This window comes from Schistocerca cancellata, chromosome 4 (genome assembly GCF_023864275.1).
Source record: "Schistocerca cancellata isolate TAMUIC-IGC-003103 chromosome 4, iqSchCanc2.1, whole genome shotgun sequence".
Taxonomy (NCBI): Eukaryota; Metazoa; Arthropoda; class Insecta; order Orthoptera; family Acrididae; genus Schistocerca; species Schistocerca cancellata.
Window position 1 is genome coordinate 307,754,117 of NC_064629.1, and position 20,884 is coordinate 307,775,000.

Sequence of the window (20,884 nt, forward strand, 5' to 3'; positions counted from 1 at the left end):
GTCTCCGAGCTGATAGTCCATGCTGCTGCAAACGTAGCCGAACTGTTCGTGCAGATGGTTGTTGTCTTGCAAACGTCCCCATCTGTTGACTCAGGGATCGAGACGTGGCTGCACGATCCGTTTCAGCCATGCGGATAAGATGTGTGTCGTCTCGACTGCTAGTGATACGAGGCCGTTGGGATCCAGCACGGCGTTCCATATTACCCTCCTGAACCCACCGATTCCATATTCTGCTAACAGTCAGTGTATCTCGACCAATGCGAGCAGCAATGTCGCGATACGATACACCGCAATCGCGATAGGCTACAATCCGACCTTTATCAAAGTCGGAAACGTGATGGTACGCATTTCTCCTCCTTACACGAGGCATCACAACAACATTTCAGCAGATAACGCCGGTCTACTGCTGTTTGTGTATGAGAAATCGGTTGGAAACTTTCCTCATGCCAGCACGTAGTAGTTGTCGCCACCGGCGCCAACCTTGTGTGAATACTCTGAGACGCTAATCATTTGCATATCACAGCAACTTCTTCCTGTCGGTTAAATTTCGCATCTGTAGCACGTCATCTTCGTGGTGTAGCAATTTTAATGGCCAGTAGTGTATTTTCAACATGCACATGGTGCGTAGATATATATATTTAAAGGCTACACCTACGCTGCATGTGGACAACTTAAATGAATATATAACTATTTTTGATTTTTATTTTTGTAATTTTTCTTACTTTCTTTCACACACACATAGTGTGCATATATAAATATAAATTTTTTCTTCTTTCTTCCACAGATCCTCCCTCTGTATACACGCTTGTACATAGTACACACACACACACACACACACACACACACACACACACACACACACACACACACAATTAATTACACTATGAGAAAAGGGTCATACTACTACTCTGCAGACACTCCCTCTCTCTCTCATTCTCTCTCTCACTCAGAGTCTCCCACCACTTATCTCGCTACAACTGAGTAGTGTGGGTACGGGAGAGTTTCAGCCTCTTCATCACAAATGACCCTTTTATCGTCATGAGGCGACAGACCGATTTTGGACTACAGCACAGTGTACACCTCGTGTCCTCTTGATCGAATACTGGTCTGCCGTACCATATGCGATGGCTGCGGTGCAACACCACTGCACATGTACTGCAAACAGTTTTCGATAGAGAGGGCTCTCGATGCCATACGATGCACACCCTTAGCCTGCCTCTGGGTGGCACCTTCCAATGTGCGATAGGCATACAATTTTGAGCATAGACCTACGAACTCCACAATCGGCAATCCATGTGCCCCGTCCTTCATAAGACCGATAACCTTATTTTTCTGTGGAATAATACCATAAGGATTATTGGCCGTGTACGAGGACGTGTCGAATTGATTGCCATGGCACCTCATTACGTCATATGGATTGCAGTTCTTCACCCAGTAGATGAAGGTATCTGTATCCATATAAAGTAATTTAGGATCTGCGAAATGAGTTTTCGCAAACTCATAATGTAAGCGGTACATATGGAGTTTGTATAGGTCTAGTATGCACATCTCCACGTAAATAGGTTTCGTAAAGTCTACTGCAGTCTTTGCCATCTCGAAAGCAACAAAGTTCTTATTGAATATGGTGACCCGCTTAAAATTTGGTCTGCAATGCATTTTATTATGCCATAACGCCCATCCCATTCGGTTCTAATCAAAATTTCACGTCGTTTCCTCAAATACTCCACTGTTTTACCGAAAATTGATTATTCTTTAATTTATAAAAATCTTTATAAAAGTTGCATGTCGCGGAAGCTCTCTGTCACGTATTCAGATCAATATACTCTTTCAGTCAGGGGGACTGCTTGAAGGAGATAGCCTGGGTGATGCTAACCAGCTCCATACCCAAGCGGAGGCACTGCTGGAGGTTACAATAATGAATAATGTATCTCTGCTTATCCCCCAGCATTGTGATCAGTTTTGGAATGGAGCCTCCTCACAGAAATAGTTGCTTTGGATATAGCGGCAAATCGGCGTGCACATCATGCAAGCTAATAGGGTATGTGAGTTCTACCTCTACCTCATACCCTACATCAGAATCAGCTGCCATACCCCCCATGATGTTTCCACCTAATCCCTTGCATTTGTCTTCGGGCACCCATCGAAACTCACCAATCGGCCGTGATTGCTGCATGGCGTGCCCGTATAAGTTATTCACGTTGAGGTACTTTATATAACTCGAATCAAGGGATGCGTTGAACCTGTCACACATCCGCGGGTTATTTGCATTTGCGTGCCTATGGACACATTGGCAAAGACCCCCGCGGATCCCTCGCTCAAAGAAAAGAAGCATGTCAGCACCGGTCAATAATTCGATGTTGCAGTTCATTTTCTTGAGCATTGCGTCCCAAGCCAACCCAGGTGCCATGTAACAAAAGGTGAGATCCAGAGAATATGTGGTAATGTATAGATTCCCGAATTTCTCGAAAACGTCTGCAAGCAAGTGCACGTAAAGCCGTGCGTACTCTGCTAAAGTGGAAACATTCAATTCCCGCCAGACATTCACGGCGTCCTCATACTCTGCATCCATTATGGCATCGCCTGTAAGGTTGCTGAAAATGCATTATGTCAGGTAGCCCGGTTTCCTCGAGGTTTGCCATACTATCCACCTACTCATAAGGGAAAACCCCCTTCCTAGTAACAAGTTGAAACTTTTCCTTGTCAGGAAATGCAGCTTGAGTGATATACATATCCCCCCAAGGTAGAGTTGAGTTTCTGGAGTGGCTCCTGCATAAAATGTAGCGTATCAAGGAAGCAGACCATAATTCTTGGTGACTCTGTAAAGCTTATCAACCTCCGGTGAAAATTTTTCGAGCTCAGTGAGCATCCAAACTGCATGGCTGTCCCCAACAAAAGATTTGTAGCGAGTAAGACTGGAATCATATGATGATACGGTTTGGTACACTGCCTGATATGGTACGTGTTTCTCTCTAAAAGTGGTGTGTGAGGCTGTAGGGTCACCTTCACAGTGGGTCACAGGGGCGAGGAGGCATTCAAATTCAAGGTACACTACAAACGGGCATCGCTCCTGGTGGGGAACATTCTTGAACTTTATGAATTTGTTTTCTTCTATGGGCATAATAACGTTCATGTCCTTGGAAGCGCAGTCTACTAGATGTGGAGCTAATAACTTGTCTGAGGAGAAATAATTGATGCACCTTAAGCAAGTATGTTTTACATGATGATTAGCTGATAGTTGGGTGGAAAGCAATCGGGACATTGATCCAAACATAGTGATAATTATCACCTTCAGAGAAGAGCATCATGTTTACATGCAGCTCACGCTCACCGGCAAATTTTGAGAAATGGAGGGGGCCGACAGCGATATGCTTGTCTTGCTCATCTGACTTGTTTTTCTTCTCCAGGCCATAAACATGAACTGATATGCCGGTATTCTGCGCCTCAAATTTAGGTATGTCCTGGATCTTGACGGGGAACTCAATACGATCAGAGTTATAACACCCACGAAACAAAAGAAAAATTCGGAGTAGGTATTACAATCCATGGAGAAGAAATAAAAACGTTGAGGTTCACCGATGACATTGTAATTCTGTCAGAGACAGCAAAGGACTTGGAAGAGCAGTTAAACGGAACGGACAGTGTCTTGAAAGGAGGATATAAGATGAACATCAACAAAAGCAAAGCGAGGATAATGGAATGTAGTCGAATTAAGTCGGGTGATGCAGAGGGAATTAGATAAGGAAATGAGACACTTAAAGTAGTAAAGGAGTTTTGCGATTTGGGGAGCAAAATAACTGATGATGGTCGGAGTAGAGAGGATATAAAATGTAAACTGGCAATGGCAAGGAAAGCGTTTCTGAGTAAGAGAAATTTGTTAACATTGAGTATAGATTTAAGTGCCAGGAAGTCGTTTCTGAAAGTATTTGCATGAAGTCGGGACATGTCAAAGTGAAACATGTGGAAGTGAAACATGGACGATAAATAGTTGGGACAAGAAGAGAATAGAAGCTTTTGAAATGTGGTGCTACAGAAGAATGCTGAAGATTAGATGGGTAGATCACGTAACTAATTAGGAGGTATTGAATAGAATTGGGGAGAAGAGGAGTTTGTGGCACAACTTGACAAGAAGAAGGGACCGGTTGGTAGGGCATGTTCTGAGGCATCAATGGATCACAAATTTAGCATTGGAGGGCAGCGTGGAGGGTAAAAATCGCAGAGGGTGGCCAAGAGATGAATACACTAAGCAGATTCAGTAGGATGTAGGTTGCAGTAAGTACTGGGAGATGAAGAAGCTTGCACAGGATAGAGTAGCATGGAGAGTTGCATCAAACCAGTCTCAGGACTGAAGACAACAACAACAGAATATTATTATCAGCTACATGGTATGTACTCGGTCGCTCAGGATGATCTCTGTAATTGTAATTTCTTTCGCAAGGCAGGATTGACCATGCAAAACAAGTGTGATCAGTTATATTTTCGACATTAATGCATGCCCTCTTTAGGAAGCCTGATATAGCTTGACCCTCCATTTACTGGATCGTAGACATGTGTATGGAAGTCTGGATGTAGTATTCGGCTGAGTGCTTTAGCTGACTCTCTCACTTCCATCTCGGAAAACCGGCCCAATATAGCACTCAAGGTGGATTTTCGAAACCACTCGGCGATTGACGTGCTCTGCGCTATCACGCCATCCCCCCCCCCCCCTCCCCCAAAGATAGTGAATACTCGACCCTTCAACAGCTGACTCAACTTTGGGAGAGTGCGATAATTCTATGCAAGACATCACACTGCATTTAATGGCGGGATACCCCAGATGATTGACTACTTTGAGGAGCTCCGTTTGCATGACAAGAAGGCAGGCCCTTAGAAAACCAACAAGGTCGCGGTATCCTCCCGCCGGGCTCTCGATCCTGGTGAACGAAATTCGCTCCTCAAAAGCGTCTGCAATCACCGAGTATTCTGCGATATGGTATCACTGACCCGATGCCTTTCACTAAAAGAACAGGAGAGAGAACTGCCACTAGCCATGTGTTGACTATGATTACTACGAATACGATATTGAGCAGGCGATGCGGTCTGCTGTATCTGGTTGGTGGGCGGGCCCAGGGGTGAGGTTGTGGTGTCGGGCCAGTGAGAGCATCTCGGTCTAGCAGCGGGCAGTGCCTAATGTATAATGCTGGCCCGGGACTGCGGATTAATCAGTCCGCTGCCGCCAAAAATGGCTGAGGCGTCGGCGGTCGTCCGGTGACGCTGCCCGCCGCCGCCGCCCCCAACTCCACGGGCAACCGAGGACGTGGCGGAAGGGGTGTGGGGGCCTCGCGATGGCTGGCTCGGTGACGCGCAGGTGTGGGCGGCTGATAGCTTCACTGTGATGGACGTGACGCACGGTTCAGCTCGTCGTGCTGGGGTTTTAATTAACAGTGCGTAATGTATAACGCTGACCCGGGTCTGCAGATTAACTAGTCCACCGCCGCCACCGATGGCTGAGGCGTCGGCGGTCGTCCGGTGCCGCTGCTCGCCGCTCCGCCCCCAACTCCACGGGCGACCGAGGACGTGGCGGAAGGGGTGTGGGGGCCTCGCGTGGCTGGCTCGCTGACGCACAGGTGTGGGCGAGCGATAGCTTCACTGTGGTGGGCGTGACGCACGGTTCAGCTCGTCGTGCTGGGGTTTTAATTAACAGTGCGCCGCACCCCGACACGCGCTACGGCCATCTGAGGCTTCACTTCTGTGAAAAAATAATAAGCATTGAGTTATAGAGTATGTTTAAATAGACTGATATGAGGTATGAATGCTAATATGAATATTAAATGTATAATAATAGCCACCTTGTTCATTCCCAGACGGCGGCTCAATCACAGCAGCCAGCCCCTCGTCATGGACATCAGGGTCGAATTCCGCAGCGCCCGAACAACTGCATCGCTCTGAATTTGTGTATTTAATTGGTTGGGATGATCGAAGTCACCTGTAGCAAAAAAGAATTAGAGAAAATGTTTGAACAGAAAAAAAAATGTAATTACAAATCGATGGAATCGAATCTTACGCAGGGGAGATGGCTCGTCCCCGTTGCCTAAATTACTCGGCTGGACTTCACCCGATTCATTTACAACAACAACAATGAAGTATACGTTATATTACGGTATTATCGCATACTCGAGGCATTACGAAAAACAGAAAAACAAATTTAATGCTCACAGTTTGGAGCTGAAGGTGTTCTGTATTTCTAAACGGGGCTTCACATGCTAAATAACACGGATACGAAAGTAATAACTTACGCGGGACCTCGTTCAGGCGAGGGCGCTTCCCCTAACCACTGAAGTTGGCTGAAGATCGCTTCATGATGGTCGAGACATGCAGACAGACAGACTGTATCGGAATGAGGTGAGCACATGAATGCGGGGATTTAAATACGATCCCGAGCGTCCTCCTACGTCACCAAGATTCTAGCTAATGGGCGCTGAGTTTCTTGGGGTGAGCCCACTAGCACACCTGGCGACTAGAAGCTGAACTAGCCAGATGCGTCCAAAACCTCGAAGAGACCTGAGTGTCTGATAATTTAAAGCGAAGGAATTCATACTATTTGGGATACAAGCTGGGTGATATTTATTTCAGCCTCTGCATCTGGAGTCATTAAGAGTTCAGCTGCGTAGAATGCAGTTAGATATATTCTGGATAAAGGAAGGGAGGTGTTTTTATTGCATCTCGCTCAAAGTCTGCGATTTTCGACGACGAATGTTATATACAGGGAACTCTATGTTGCAGGTATTAAGACTAGCGTTTCTTAAATTTAGCTTCGTAAACGCTGAAGCAAATGATTTGGAAAGACTTCAGATGATAAAATGGAGAATTTTAGTATATAGGAATGGTTTACACTGGAGAAGATGAAATTAAAAAAATTATTGCTATCGGGGGGTTATATGAGCGATGAAAGTTTAGTAAATTATTCTAACGTGATGATGGAAAATTTTTACGTATAAATGTATAGTGTTATATGTTTCGCCGGCCGAGGTGGCCGAGCGGTTCTAGGCGCTACAGTCTGGAACCGCGCGACCGCTACGGGCGCAGGTTCGAATCCTGCCTCGGGCATGGATGAGTGTGATGTCCTTAGGTTAGTTAGGTTTAAGTAGTTCTAAGTTCTGGCGGACTGATGACCTCAGAAGTTAAGTCCCATAGTGCTTAGAGCCATTTGAACCATTTGTTATATGTTTCTCAAAGGTTAATATCATGGTAGAATGATACGTGCAATGGAATAATAAAGCGATGGAAAGATAAAGCCGGCACTGTAAATTATTATTATTCTGTCAGGCATGTAGCAGGATGAAAATTTTTTCTTGAAATGCATAGTTATAAGTTTTGAAGTGAAGTGTTATATGTTTCGAAATCTTTAGAGCTGGAGTAAGTGTTTTAATAGTCTTTGAATGCTTGGAAATGTTTTATTGATGTTATTAACCGTATCGGTTGAAGGATCTGTTAAGATCTGTTAACAACACCTGACAGCGAGTCGCATTCGTTTAAGTGGTTCCTGTTTTGGGGGCGTCCGGCTGGCGCCGCGGCGTATAACAGCCCTGTCGGACTTCGGTTGGCTCGGGTGTGTCCGGCTAGCGAGGATGAGAAAGCGGATGTTTCCGTTCGGCAGACATCAGTAGGTGTGAAAGTAGGCTAGTCGTTCTTATTATCAACGCGCTCTGTCACTCTGGATGGGCCCGTGACACTCATACAGCCGGACGACAACGTGACATATCGTGAAGCGCTGTAGTAGCGGCGAAGTAGGTCAGTTCTTCGGTCAGAGGCAGTTGCCTCTTGTGCAAAGCATTTACTCTTCATATGTTCAAGCATTAATGCTCAGCTGAATGAGTGTATGTAATAGAGCTATTAAAACACAGACAACTGATATCTAAACCTTTTGTGGCGGTAACACGAAACTAATGATGTATATAATAAATTTAAACAAATTATATTCGAATTGAATGAGCAGCGTGTAGTGGAGGCAACACCATACTAACCCCCCTCAGCTGTAGGAGTAAGCTGTTAGAGTAAAACTCATGAACATTCTCTAAGATGATGGCGAACACGCTTGATAGTGCTACTGTGCATAATTTTTTAAATAAAGACTTATGCCCCTAGCTGAATGAGTGCATGTAATACAGCTATTAAAACACAGACAACCGATATCTTAGCCTCTTGTGGCAGTAACACGATACCATCTAATATTCGCTGCAATAACTCATACTTGCGTTGAAACAGTGTTTTGGAGAATATGTAGACATGCTCGAAGCTAACTCCAAAATGTCTGTTAGCAGAGCGATCAGAAGATTTGTCTTGCCGCAGTTGGAGGGACCTACAATTATAGCTCGTATGCTATCGGGGAGGAGTACTCCTTTCTTCTTACTGTTCTTGTCTGTATCTTCATCGTCGCAGCACCAGTCACCTACAACAAAGTCCTTGTGGCGAGGGTGTTTCACCCAGCCTGCCATGATGCCTACTGTGTTAGGTCCTGGCGTGCAATAGGCTTTTATACAAAAAAAGAAACATTGTCCACACCTATTCGGCGAATAGCATAGGACTTCGGCACTGCACTTATACAGGTACCAAAATAATGTTCTATATCTTCTATATGAATGCTGCATGTGTGAAGCCAGTTAATGATATCACTGTATGCGGTTTGAACATATGGGAGCCATCTATTCAGTCTCTCCGTCGTATTAGGTATCGCTGAGTCTAGATTGAAAAAGTTGTCAACAGTCGAGTGCTGCATGTAAATACTCTGACCCTCAGCACTTTTAACTCTTAGTGTAGCATGATCATAGATTGAAAATATGCTCACTGTTAGGCCGCCGCAGTAGATCTCCTGGGATAGAAAATATCCTGCAGTCATATACTTATTGATGTATGTTTTTGCAGGACAGAATTCATCCCACTCATAGTCTGAAAGCCGCACTTTCATATTTTTCGATACATTTTCGAGCACTAACACAGATGACAAGATACCGTCTTGTGAGACTTCAATTCCTTGATGAAAACATTTTGAACTGCTAACCATTAATATATAGCATGAGGCGAATAGTAAAGGTGGCGGTGCAATGGAGGCTGGTATCTTCTCATTCACAACATCCAGACCAGCGCAGTTAGCCGTCTGTTCTTGCATTGATGCTGGAATGTTTCCTGCGCTTGGACCAATGGATGGTGCATACGATGGAGCCCAGTAGGATGTTGCACCATCGACAGTATTGAGCGGCACAGAGAATTGAGTCTCATTATCCTGATCCATCATGCTGAGAAGCTGTCTTAGATGATCCACCGACAGCACGGGTGTGGACCCCTGCGGATTGGAACGTGTCGGCCTCGACAGGTGTGCTAGTCGCAACAGGTTGGATGGGGACCTATGGACACATCTGGTGGGGAGAGGGTGAAGAAGAATAATCATCAGCAATATCCTTTCTTTCAGGAGTGCTAGTTCTGCAGGGTTCGCTGAAGAGCTTCTGTAAAGTTTGGAAGGTAGGAGACGAGGTACTGGCAGGACGGGGCGTCAGTCGTGCTTCGGTAGCTCAGTTGGTAGAGCACTTGCCCGCGAAAAGCAAAGGTCCCGAGGTCGAGTCTCGGTCCGGCACACAGTTTTAATCTGCCAGGAAGTTTCATATCAGCCCACACTCCGCTGCAGAGAGAAAATCTCATTCTGTAAACCGTCTCACTTTGAATTTCTGTTTCACAGAACGCTATCATTTCACATGAAATGAAATACATTCAATATTGAAGTAGCAAACCTTGTACACAATAACATTTAAGTCTAAAAACCTTTTTCGTTAATAACGCTACTAAACCCAAATGCTACTAAACCAGAACCTCTTAGAAAGTGGGTGAACGGTTCTGGGATGGGTTCACCTACAGCTGAATTTATGCGGAATCGTGCACTTCACCTGTAGTCATCCAAAACACGTTGCAGTCTCAATCGACCTCCGAACTCTCTTGTTTTCTCTTGTGCTTTTGTATTGTTTGAAATTTTAACTTGTGAGTGTGGTTCAGTACGCATTTCTACATCACATGAGCACGCAGATGGAGATACGTACCACGAAAATAAACGCAAGTAATTGCAAAACATAATGGCGAGGTAACAAATTAAGTTTATAGGTAAAACGACGTTTTAAGACATCAACTATCCTCGCAATATTATCAGTTCGTTTCAGAAGGCAAGTTGTAGAAAATGGTTCAAATGGCTCTGAGCACTATGGGACTTAACAGCTGCGGTCATCAGTCCCCTAGAACTTAGAACTACTTAAACCTAACTAACCTAAGGACATCACATACATCCATGCCCGAGGCAGGATTCGAACCTGCGACGTAGCAGTCGCGCGGTTCCGGACTGAGCGCCTAGAACCGCGAGACCACCGCGGCCGGCGCAAGTTGTAGAATAATGAAAATATCGTGTTACAGTACCTAACATACTAGACAGTAATAATCTCATTACAGATAAATTGTTTTTAATTCTAAATTTTGGTACAATAATTATTAATTTAAACTTGTTTGTGTGTCACAGCCCTGAATAAATGTATCCGCTGATGATGGCACAAAGGTGCAGTAATATCTTTCGGCATTAAAAGATATGTTTTTTTGTATAATAGGTGTATTTCAATTCCTGTAATTCTCTTGCTTTTAATATCGTCTGACCTGTTAGTTTACCTCAAAGTTGGTGTTCGATGACATATGAAAGAGTGAAGGATTGTTAAGAATGCACTTGGGCAGTATAGCTTGATTTTCAGTTGACCTTACGAATGCAGACTCTTCCTAGAACACAACCACCAATCACTGACACTTCGCCTTCAGAAAGAGTAATATACGTTCACTGGGGATGATTTTTATCCATGCTATCTGCTTGATTCTAATTGCAGCGATCCAACCTGAGTATGTCAGTGTGCTCCCTGCCGCCGTTGGATAAGCAGCTGCAGCAGCAAGTCGTATACTCCTAGCTCACTCATTTGGTACATAGTTTAATTCTTAATTTCTTTGCGTGTTTTTGGTACTTGCATTGTTTAATTCATAAATTTCGGGCGTATTATAGTATTTGAGAGTTGTAGCATCGCGTTTTAGTACCTGAATAGTGTAAAATCACGTAGTCTCCTTCCGCCGCCGAGCAGTGTGTCAGCAGTGCGCAAGTAGCAGCATTACTGCATTTACTAGGCAATCTTGTATTTTAATAACCGTTTAAATTTTGTGTCGATTTGTTTGCGCTCTCTGTAGATTAGTTCAGACGTTCTTTGCACAACAGTTTTTAGCATGGATAGGGACTGCAACTGATGTGTTCGGATGCAGGCTGAGTTGGCATCCCTTGGCTCCCAGCTTCAGGCAGTGTTGGCTTCGGTCACACAGATTGAGGCTGTTGCCAATGGGCATCACTGTGGGGGTCCGGATGGGGGTTTGTCAGGGACGGCCAGCTCGTCCCACGCATCCCCCGCTTGGACTACGACTGTGGTTGCCCGGGATACTGCCTGCATTGAGGCTGATCCCTCACCTGTGGTAGAGTGGGAGGTCGTCTCAAGGTGTGGCAGGGGGCGAAAGACATTCCGGAGGGCTGAACGGAAGGCCTCTCCAGTTTGTCTGACGAACCGGTTTCAGGCTCTGTCTCAGGCTGATACTGATCTTCGGCCTGACATGGCTGCTTGTCCTGTTCCAGAGGTTGCCCCTCAGTCTGCAAGATCCGGGCGGTCGCAGAGGGTGGGCTTACTGGTAGTTGGGAGCTCGAACGTCAGGCGCGTAATGGGGCCCCTTAGGGATATGGCAGCAAGAGAGGGGAAGAAAACCAATGTGCACTCCTTGTGCATACCGGGGGGAGTCATTTCAGATGTGGAAAGGGTCCTTCCGGATGCCATGAAGGGTACAGGGTGCACCCATCTGCAGGTGGTCGCTCATGTCGGCACCAATGATGTGTGTCACTATGGATCGGAGGAAATCCTCTCTGGCTTCCGACGGCTATCTGATTTGGTGAAGACTGCCAGTCTGAAAGCAGAGCTCACCATCTGCAGCATCGTCGACAGGACTGACTGAGGACCTTTGGTACAGAGCCGAGTGGAGGGTCTGAATCAGACGCTGAGACGGTTCTGCGACCGTGTGGGCTGCAGATTCCTCGACTTGCGCCATAGTGTGGTGGGGTTTCGGGTTCCGCTGGATAGGTCAGGAGTCCACTACACGCAACAAGCGGCTACACGGGTAGAAGGGGTTGTGTGGCGTGGGCTGGGCGGTTTTTTAGGTTAGATGGCCTTGGGCAAGTACAGAAAGAGCAACAGCCTCAACGGGTGCGGGGCAAAGTCAGGACATGCGGGGACCAAGCAGCAATCGGTATTGTAATTGTAAACTGTCGAAGCTGCGTTGGTAAAGTACCGGAACTTCAAGCGCAGATATAAAGCACCGAAGCTGAAATCGTTATAGGTACAGAAAGCTGGCTGAAGCCAGAGATAAATTCTGCCGAAATTTTTACGAAGGGGCCGGCCGGAGTGGCCGAGCGGTTAAAGCCGCTACAGTCTGGAACCGCACGACCGCTACGGACGCAGGTTCGAATCCTGCCTCGGGCATGGATGTGTGTGATGTCCTTAGGTTAGTTAGGTTTAAGTAGTTCTAAGTTCTAGGGGACTTATGACCACAGCAGTTGAGTCCCATAGTGCTCAGAGCCATTTGAACCATTTTTTTTACGAAGGTACAGACGGTGTTTAGAAAGGATAGACTGCATGCAACCGGTGGTGGAGTGTTCGTCGCTGTTAGTAGTAGTTTATCCTGTAGTGAAGTAGAAGTGGATAGTTTCTGTGAATTATTATGGGTGGAGGTTACACTCAACAACCGAGTTGGTTAATAATTGGCTCCTTTTACCGACCACCCGACTCAGCAACGTTAGTGGCAGAACAAGTGAGAGAAAATTTGGAATACATTTCACATAAATTTTCTCAGCATGTTATAGTCTTAGGTGGAGATTTCAATTTACCCGATATATACTGGGACACTCAGATGTTTAGGACGGGTAGTAGGGACAGAGCATCGAGTGACATTATACTGAGTGCACTATCCGAAAATTGCCTCGAGCAATTAAACAGAGAACCGACTCGTGGAGATAACATCTAGGACCTACTGATAACAAACAGACCCGAACTTTTCGACTCTGTATGAGCAGAACAGGGAATCAGTGAATAAGGCCGTTGCAGCATCCCAGAATATGGAAGTTAGTAGGAATATAAAAAAAGGGAGGAAGGTTTATCTGTTCAGCAAGTGTAATAGAAGGCAGATTTCAGACTACCTAACAGATCAAAACAAAAATTTCTGTTCCGACACTGACAATGTTGAGTGTTTATGGAAAAACTTCAAGGCAATCGTAAAATGCGTTTTAGACAGGTATGTGCCGAGTAAAACTGTGAGGGACGGGAAAAACCCACCGTGGTACAACAACAAAGTTAGGAAACTACTGCGAAAACAAAGAGAGGTACACTCCAAGTTTAAACGCAGTTAAAACCTCTCAGACAAACAGAAGCTACACGATGGCAAAGTTTGCGTAAGGAGGACTATGCATGAAGCGTTCAGTGAATTCGAAAGTAAAATTCTATGTACCGACTTGACAGAAAATCCTAGGAAGTTCTGGTCTTACGTTAAGTCAGTAAGTGGCTCGAAACAGCATATCCAGACACTCCGGGATGATGAAGGCATTGAAACAGAGGATGACACGCGTAAAGCTGAAATACCAAACACCTATTTCCAAAGCTGTTTCACAGAGGAAGACCGCACAGCATTTCCTTCTCTAAATCCTCGCACAAACGAAAAAATGGCTGACATCGAAATAAGTGTCCAAGGAATAGAAAAGCAACTGAAATCACTCAACAGAGGAAAGTTCACTGGACCTGACGGGATACCAATTCGATTCTACACAGAGTACGCGAAAGAACTTGCCCCCCTTCTAACAGCCGTGTACCGCAAGTCTCTAGAGGAACGGAAGGTTCCAAATGATTGGAAAAGAGCACAGGTAGTCCCAGTCTTCAAGAAGGGTCGTCGAGCAGATGCACAAAACTATAGACCTATATCTCTGACGTCGATCTGTTGTAGAATTTTAGAACATGTTTTTTGCTCGAGTATCATGTCGTTTTTGGAAACCCAGAATCTACTATGTAGGAATCAACATGGATTCCGGAAACAGCGATCGTGTGAGACCCAACTCGCTTTATTTGTTCATGAGACCCAGAAAATATGAGATACAGGCTCCCAGGTAGATGCCATTTTCCTTGACTTCCGGAAGGCGTTCGATACAGTTCCGCACTGTCGCCTGATAAACAAAGTAAGAGCCTACGGAATATCAGACCAGCTGTGTGGCTGGATTGAAGACTTCTTAGCAAACAGAACACAGCATGTTGTTATCAATGGAGAGACGTCTACAGACGTTAAAGTAACCTCTGGCGTGCCACAGGGGAGTGTTATGGGACCATTGCTTTTCACAATATATATAAATAACCTAGTACATAGTGTCGGAAGTTCCATGCGGCTTTTCGCGGATGATGCTGTAGTACACAGAGAAGTTGCAGCATTAGAAAATTGTAGCGAAATGCAGGAAGATCTGCAGCGGATAGGCACTTGGTGCAGGGAGTGGCAACTGACCCTTAACATAGACACATGTAATGTATTGCGAATACATAGAAAGAAGGATCTTTTATTGGTTGATTATATGAAAGCGGAACAAACACTGGTAGCAGTTACTTCTGTAAAATATCTGGGAGTATGCGTGCGGAACGATTTGAAGTGGAATGATCATATAAAATTACTTGTTGGTAAGGCGGGTATCAGGTTGAGATTCATTGGGAGAGTCCTTAGAAAATGTAGCCCATCAACAAAGGAGGTGGCTTACAAAACACTCGTTTGACCTATACTTGAGTATTGCTCATCAGTGTGGGATCCGTACCAGATCGGGTTGACGGAGGAGATAGAGAAGATCCAAAGAAGAGCGGCGCGTTTCATCACAGGGTTATTTGGTAACCGTGATAGCGTTACGGAGATGTTTAACAAAGTCAAGTGGCAGACTCTGCAAGAGAGGCGCTCTGCATCGCGGTGTAGCTTGCTCGCCAGGTTTCGTGAGGGTGCGTTTCTGGATGAGGTATCAAATATATTGCTTCCCCCTACTTATACCTCCCGAGGAGATCACGAATGTAAAATTAGAGAGATTAGAGCGCGCACAGAGGCTTTCAGACAGTCGTTCTTCCCGCGAACCATACGCGACTGGAACAGGAAAGGGAGGTAATGACAGTGGCACGTAAAGTGCCCTCCGCCACACACCGTTGGGTGGCTTGCGGAGTATAAATGTAGATGTAGATGTAGATTGACAACTGCAGTCGATGGTCTACTCGAATACTAAAACTAAACTCCATCCGAAGAGGCCTTGAAGGCCCAACAGTACCGACCGACCGCCGTGTTATCCTCAGTCCAAAGGCCTCACTGGATGCGAATATGGAGGGGCATGTTGTCACCAGACCGCTCTCCCGGCCGTTGTCAGTTCTGGTGGCCGGAGCCGCTACTTACCAATGAAGTAACTCCTCAATTGGCCTCACATGGGTTGGATGCACCCCGCTTGCCAACAGCGCTTGGCAGATCGGGCGGTCCCCCATCCAAGCGGTAGCCAGACCCCACAGCGCTTAACTTCGGTGATCCGACGGGAACCAGTGTTACCATTCTGGCAAGGCCGTTGGCCTCCTCGAATACTGCCTTGCGATTATTGCTGAGAATCGGCAACAACAATAACTATCTTATTTGCTTGCAGCACTATTAACGAATTCACACTCCATATAAATACGAAGAACATCATCTTAGGAATACTGTGAACTCGCGGATGACATCATCAAAAATGGTTCAAATGGCTCTAAGCAGTATGGGACTTAACATCTGAGGTCATCGGTCTCCTAGACTTAGAACTACTTAAACCTAACTAACCTAAGTACATCACACACATCCATGCCGCGACAGCGACTGTAGCAGCAGCGCCTAGAACTGCTTGGCCACAGCGTCAGGGGATGCCATCATCAGTCAGCAAACAATCCACCAGTCGACATGTAGCCGGAGTGCCCAGTCTCAACGCACTAGTGGCCCGCTAGCTTAAAAGATTGCCCTCAAAGCTCTTGTAGTAGGAGATGGGACTGGCTTAATGGAAGCCAGAGAATTGCTGTCTGATAGTAGCAGGTCAGCGTTCAGACTCAGAAAGGCACTTAGTTAGGAAACCTGCGAAGACTCGCTGCCCAGGGCAGTCGCAGAATGTGAAGATGTCCCGTGATGAGGAGATCGGTGGAGAAGTGGTCCTTCCAGCTGAGCGTTCTGGAGACTTTCAAAGTTCCGCAAACGAATTGGGATCTACCGAGTAAGCGTAACATCGATGAACAGACAGATATAGAAAGAGACAAAAAAGCTATTGAAAGCAGTGGTGTCCACCTCTGTACCCAAGGTCGCTAAGTAGGCTGGTGTGGTGGCGCTCAAACCGTAGGCACTTGCTTCGAATTCTGGTTCAAAATGGTTCAAATGGCTCTGAGCACTATGGGACTTAACTGCTGAGGTCATCAGTCCCCGAGAACTTAGAACTACTTAAACCTAACTAACCTAAGGACAACACACACATCCATGGCCCAGGCAGGATTCGAACCTACGACCGTAGCGCACGCGCGGTTCCAGACTGTAGCGCCTAGAACCGCTCGTCTCGAATTCTGCTAGTGGAAGAAATTTTCATCGCCTATGTTTTAGCCAGGGAGCTGGGCTATCCGTCGAATAGGGACGTTAAGTTATCGAGCACTTTGGTACTATTTGAGGACAGTAAGTTATGTTGTCTGATCAAAAGTATCCGGACATCTTGTATAGCGCCAACAGAGAAGTTCAAAGGAGGTGGTGTAACGGTAGAGGGGTGTTTTTTGTGGTTGGACGTGGTCTCCATATTGCACTTAAGAGAAACCTAAATACTGCAGGATATGAACACATTTGTAGCATTGTGACCCGCGTGCAGTAGAGGAACACTTCGGACTGGATGACTGTATCAGTGTGAGAATGCACCCTGTCATAAAGCAGTATCTCTGAGGCAATGGTTGCCTGCCAGAGTGGCCGAGCGGTTCTCGGCGCTACAGTCTGGAACCGCGCGACCGCTACGGCAGCAGGTTCGAATCCTGCCTCGGGCATGGATGTATGTGATGTCCCTCAGTTAGTTAGGTTTAAGTAGTTCTAAGTTCTGGGGGACTGATGACCTCAGAAGTTAAGTCCCATAGAGCTCAGAGCCATTTGATTTGAGGCAATGGTTTGTGGACAATAACATTCCTGAAATGGACTGGCCTGTCCAGAGTCCCGACTTGAACAAAACGGAACACTCTTGGGATGACTTAGAACGTCGACTTTGCTCTAGATCTCAGCAACCAATATCACTATATTCCCTTGTGCCTCATCTAAAGGCCGAATGTGCTGGCATTCCTCCACAGACTTCCAGATACCGCACTGAAAGCGTCTCCAGTAAAATTCAAGCCGCCATGAAGATCAAGTGTGCACACAGCGCAAATTACTTTCTATTAATAGTTATCCGGATACTTTTGATCAGATAGTGTATATGCATGCACTGGCTTATATTCTACCCTTTTTGTCGTCAATATTATCACCAACAACAACACAAACATGTCACTACACTACAAATGCACAATCACGTAATTACCCAAACTGGTGACCAGAGCAAAGTTCGACTTTGTGCCCAACCCCCCCTCCCCCCAACCTACACCCACCTCCACGCCTTCTAGACGCCCAGACATCCACCGATTTTTGGTTCTTTTTGTTCAATTATCATTGCCACTTAGCCCGTTCATTCTCTTATTCCGATCAACACTACTTTACAGTGAAGTAAAAAGTGTGGTTTTCAATAAATCTTTTTTGTATGATATAATTTAAAACAACTCGCAGTACCGTACTTCTTCATATTTTTCGTCCGTCTCAGAACTGCGACCTTACGGAAACATCGCCCAGGGCACGCACCCCTGAACCATATCGTAGTTACTATTCTGGTTACACCTTAGACCAATGACATCTTATGAGTCCAAGTGGCACCGACTAGAAAGGCGTGCGCCGGGCCACACGAGTTTACGTTTACGTTTTAGAGCATTAGTGTGCAATATTTCATAAATGGAGATGTGAAACGAAGGCTTAAAAGAGTGAGCACGGTCAGTAGAGGGCTCTGACTGCCGACTTACGAGTTTCCAGTCTATTCTTATATCGGAAGTATCACATTCTACGATCTGGCAACAGTTACCCTAGTGTGTACCAGCTTTCTAATGAGTGCAGTTGACGAAGAAGACAGAATTCTAGCGGCTGTGGCCCTCCAGAATTCTGCGACATCGTAATCCGACTATATGTGATCAACTCGTCAACACGCTGCACCACAAAGTTCTCTGGTTTAATGTCGTGTGACTAGGGCCTCCCGTCGGGTAGACCGTCCGGCGGGTGCAAGTATTTCCATTTGACGCTACTTCGGCGACTTGCGCGTCGATGGGGATGAAATGATGATTATTGGGACAACACAACACCCAGTCCCTGAGCGGAGAAAATCTCCGACCCAGCCCGGAATCTAACCCGGTCCCTTAGGATTGACATTCTGTCACGCTGACCCTCAGCTACCGGTGGCGGACAGTTCTCTGGTTAAAAAGTAAAGCCGTATGGCACGAATGGCTGGGAGACCCTGAAGTGCAGGTTCAGCCGCCTGATCGGAAAGATTGTTCTTATCCTTCGCGACCGAAGGCACTTATCTTTCGTTCGTGGAGTATGATAGTTATGTGGGTAAGTATAGCTAGTTGTGTGTGAGTGAGTGTGTGTGTGTGTGTGTGTGTATGCATGTGTGGACTGTGGCGTCACGTTGGTATTGGAGACGATGAGGGAAAGGATCGTCTGAAACCCGGTGCCCGCACATAGCCTACGCCTCTCGAATAGCACCAATAGTCCAGGAGGAGAACGACGAGGAGGAGATTAGTGTTTAACGTCCCGTCAACAACGGCGTCATTAGAGACGAAGCACAGGCTCGGATTAGGGAAGGATTAAGAAGGAAGGCGGCCGTGCCATTTCGAAAGAACCATCTCAGCGTTTGCCTTAAACGACTTGCGGAAATCATGGGAAACCTAAATCGGATGGCCAGACGCTAGTTTGAACCGTCGTCCTCCCGAATACAATAATCAAGTAACATAGTATATCATAATTTGCATCAAATTGTGGTTGTAGGTTTCTTTTTTCTTTCTTGTGTGGTATGTGACTGAGATGCAAAATCCAAGTTTCCGGCTTCGGCATCCCCCCCCCCCCCCCCCCCGGATCACTTTTGAACATCCCAAAAATTGCTAAATTTTCACAATTTTTTGGATTTTTCCATTTTGGTCATAAAGGAGCACGTCTTCGACAAAGGTGATTCTATACATTTTTAAACTAAATTGGATTTCCTATAATTTGAAACCAAACTGGGCTCGCAAGACCTAATAGGTTCTGAGATACAGATTCCAAAAATTTGGAATTTTTTCCAAATTTGAAAATTTTAAGTTAATTTTCATGTTTCATCATACGTAATTATACTTATGTCTTCAGTAACTTGTCTTAAATGATTTTGTGAAATAAACATTCATTCGGTTTAACATTTTTAAGGGTGGTGGTGGTCGGGGGGGGGGGGGGGGAGAGATGTTTAGTGGGAGGTCATTGTTTACAATAAAGCGACTGAAACGGTAGAAAAAAGTACATACAAAATTTATTTAATGTACATTCACGTCAGGTATATACAAAAAGAGTAAATGAATTGACTCTTATTGTACACGAAATGCGAATTAAAGGTGTTTCCTCCTCTTCGAAGGACACACCCAAAGCAAATCCGTCAATCCGCCTCCTTCAGTGCCATTTTCGTCGTCTTGGACGTCCTGAAATGGAACGTAAATATTCATTTGTTGATTATCCCAAGGTAAAACTTCGTCAAAAAGTCCTAATATAAAAAGAACACACATGTTGGTAAGTGTTAATTGGTAGAAATTATTGTATCAGCATTAATGAATAGAAATAATGCTAATTTTTAACAACATTACGAGTATAAGTATACCTGATGCTGTTCCTCGATTTGTTCGAGATGCCTATCCGCATCAGCGTCGTCGTCGAGATCATTCAAAACGTGGGAGTTGAAGTCGATGTCTACGGTAATTTCTGGCAGGTTTTCATAGGACTGGCCATTGCAGGTTCCGCAGACATCTGAACGCCTCAGACCTGCTTTCTTGCCGCTACAAGCATTCCTGCATCCCTTCTTGCAACTGCAGGGAATCACGTTTAGCAAGTTTGAGGGGGCTACTTCCCGCGACATCAACTTTGGGGAAAGACATTAGCCTGTAGCAGCCCATCACCATTCTGGCGGATTCTTTTTGTAACCTAACCAATGCTGCATCTGATGGTACTTGCGAAACGAATGTAGTTTTGCATCACCTTGCGTGCGAGGAAGTCTGGCCAGGCTGAAACTGGTCTTGGCCGCAGCCCTTGTGAAGAGCTGACAGCGCAGGTCATTGAGGATTTGACTGGACCTCTCTCGACTGTACAGCTCAATCAGGATTCTCCCCCCGGCTTCAGATACTTCGGCAGGTGTCGCAGATGGATTAGAAAATACTGCAGCTGCCTCTTTAAGGTCGACATATTTCTGTAGTTTTTGAAGCAACTTTAGTTGCCCCTGGCCAAAGAATCACGACGTGGAATCACAGCCACTAATAGCATGAATGAAACTGATGAGGTGACTGATTGCATATGTTGAGGTGAGTGAGTAGAAGACATCTGGAGTTTTGCCTCTTCCACACTTCTGAAGTTATATGGTACCTCATATGGGACCCCTACACCAATGAGGATGACTAACAAGTTTATGCAC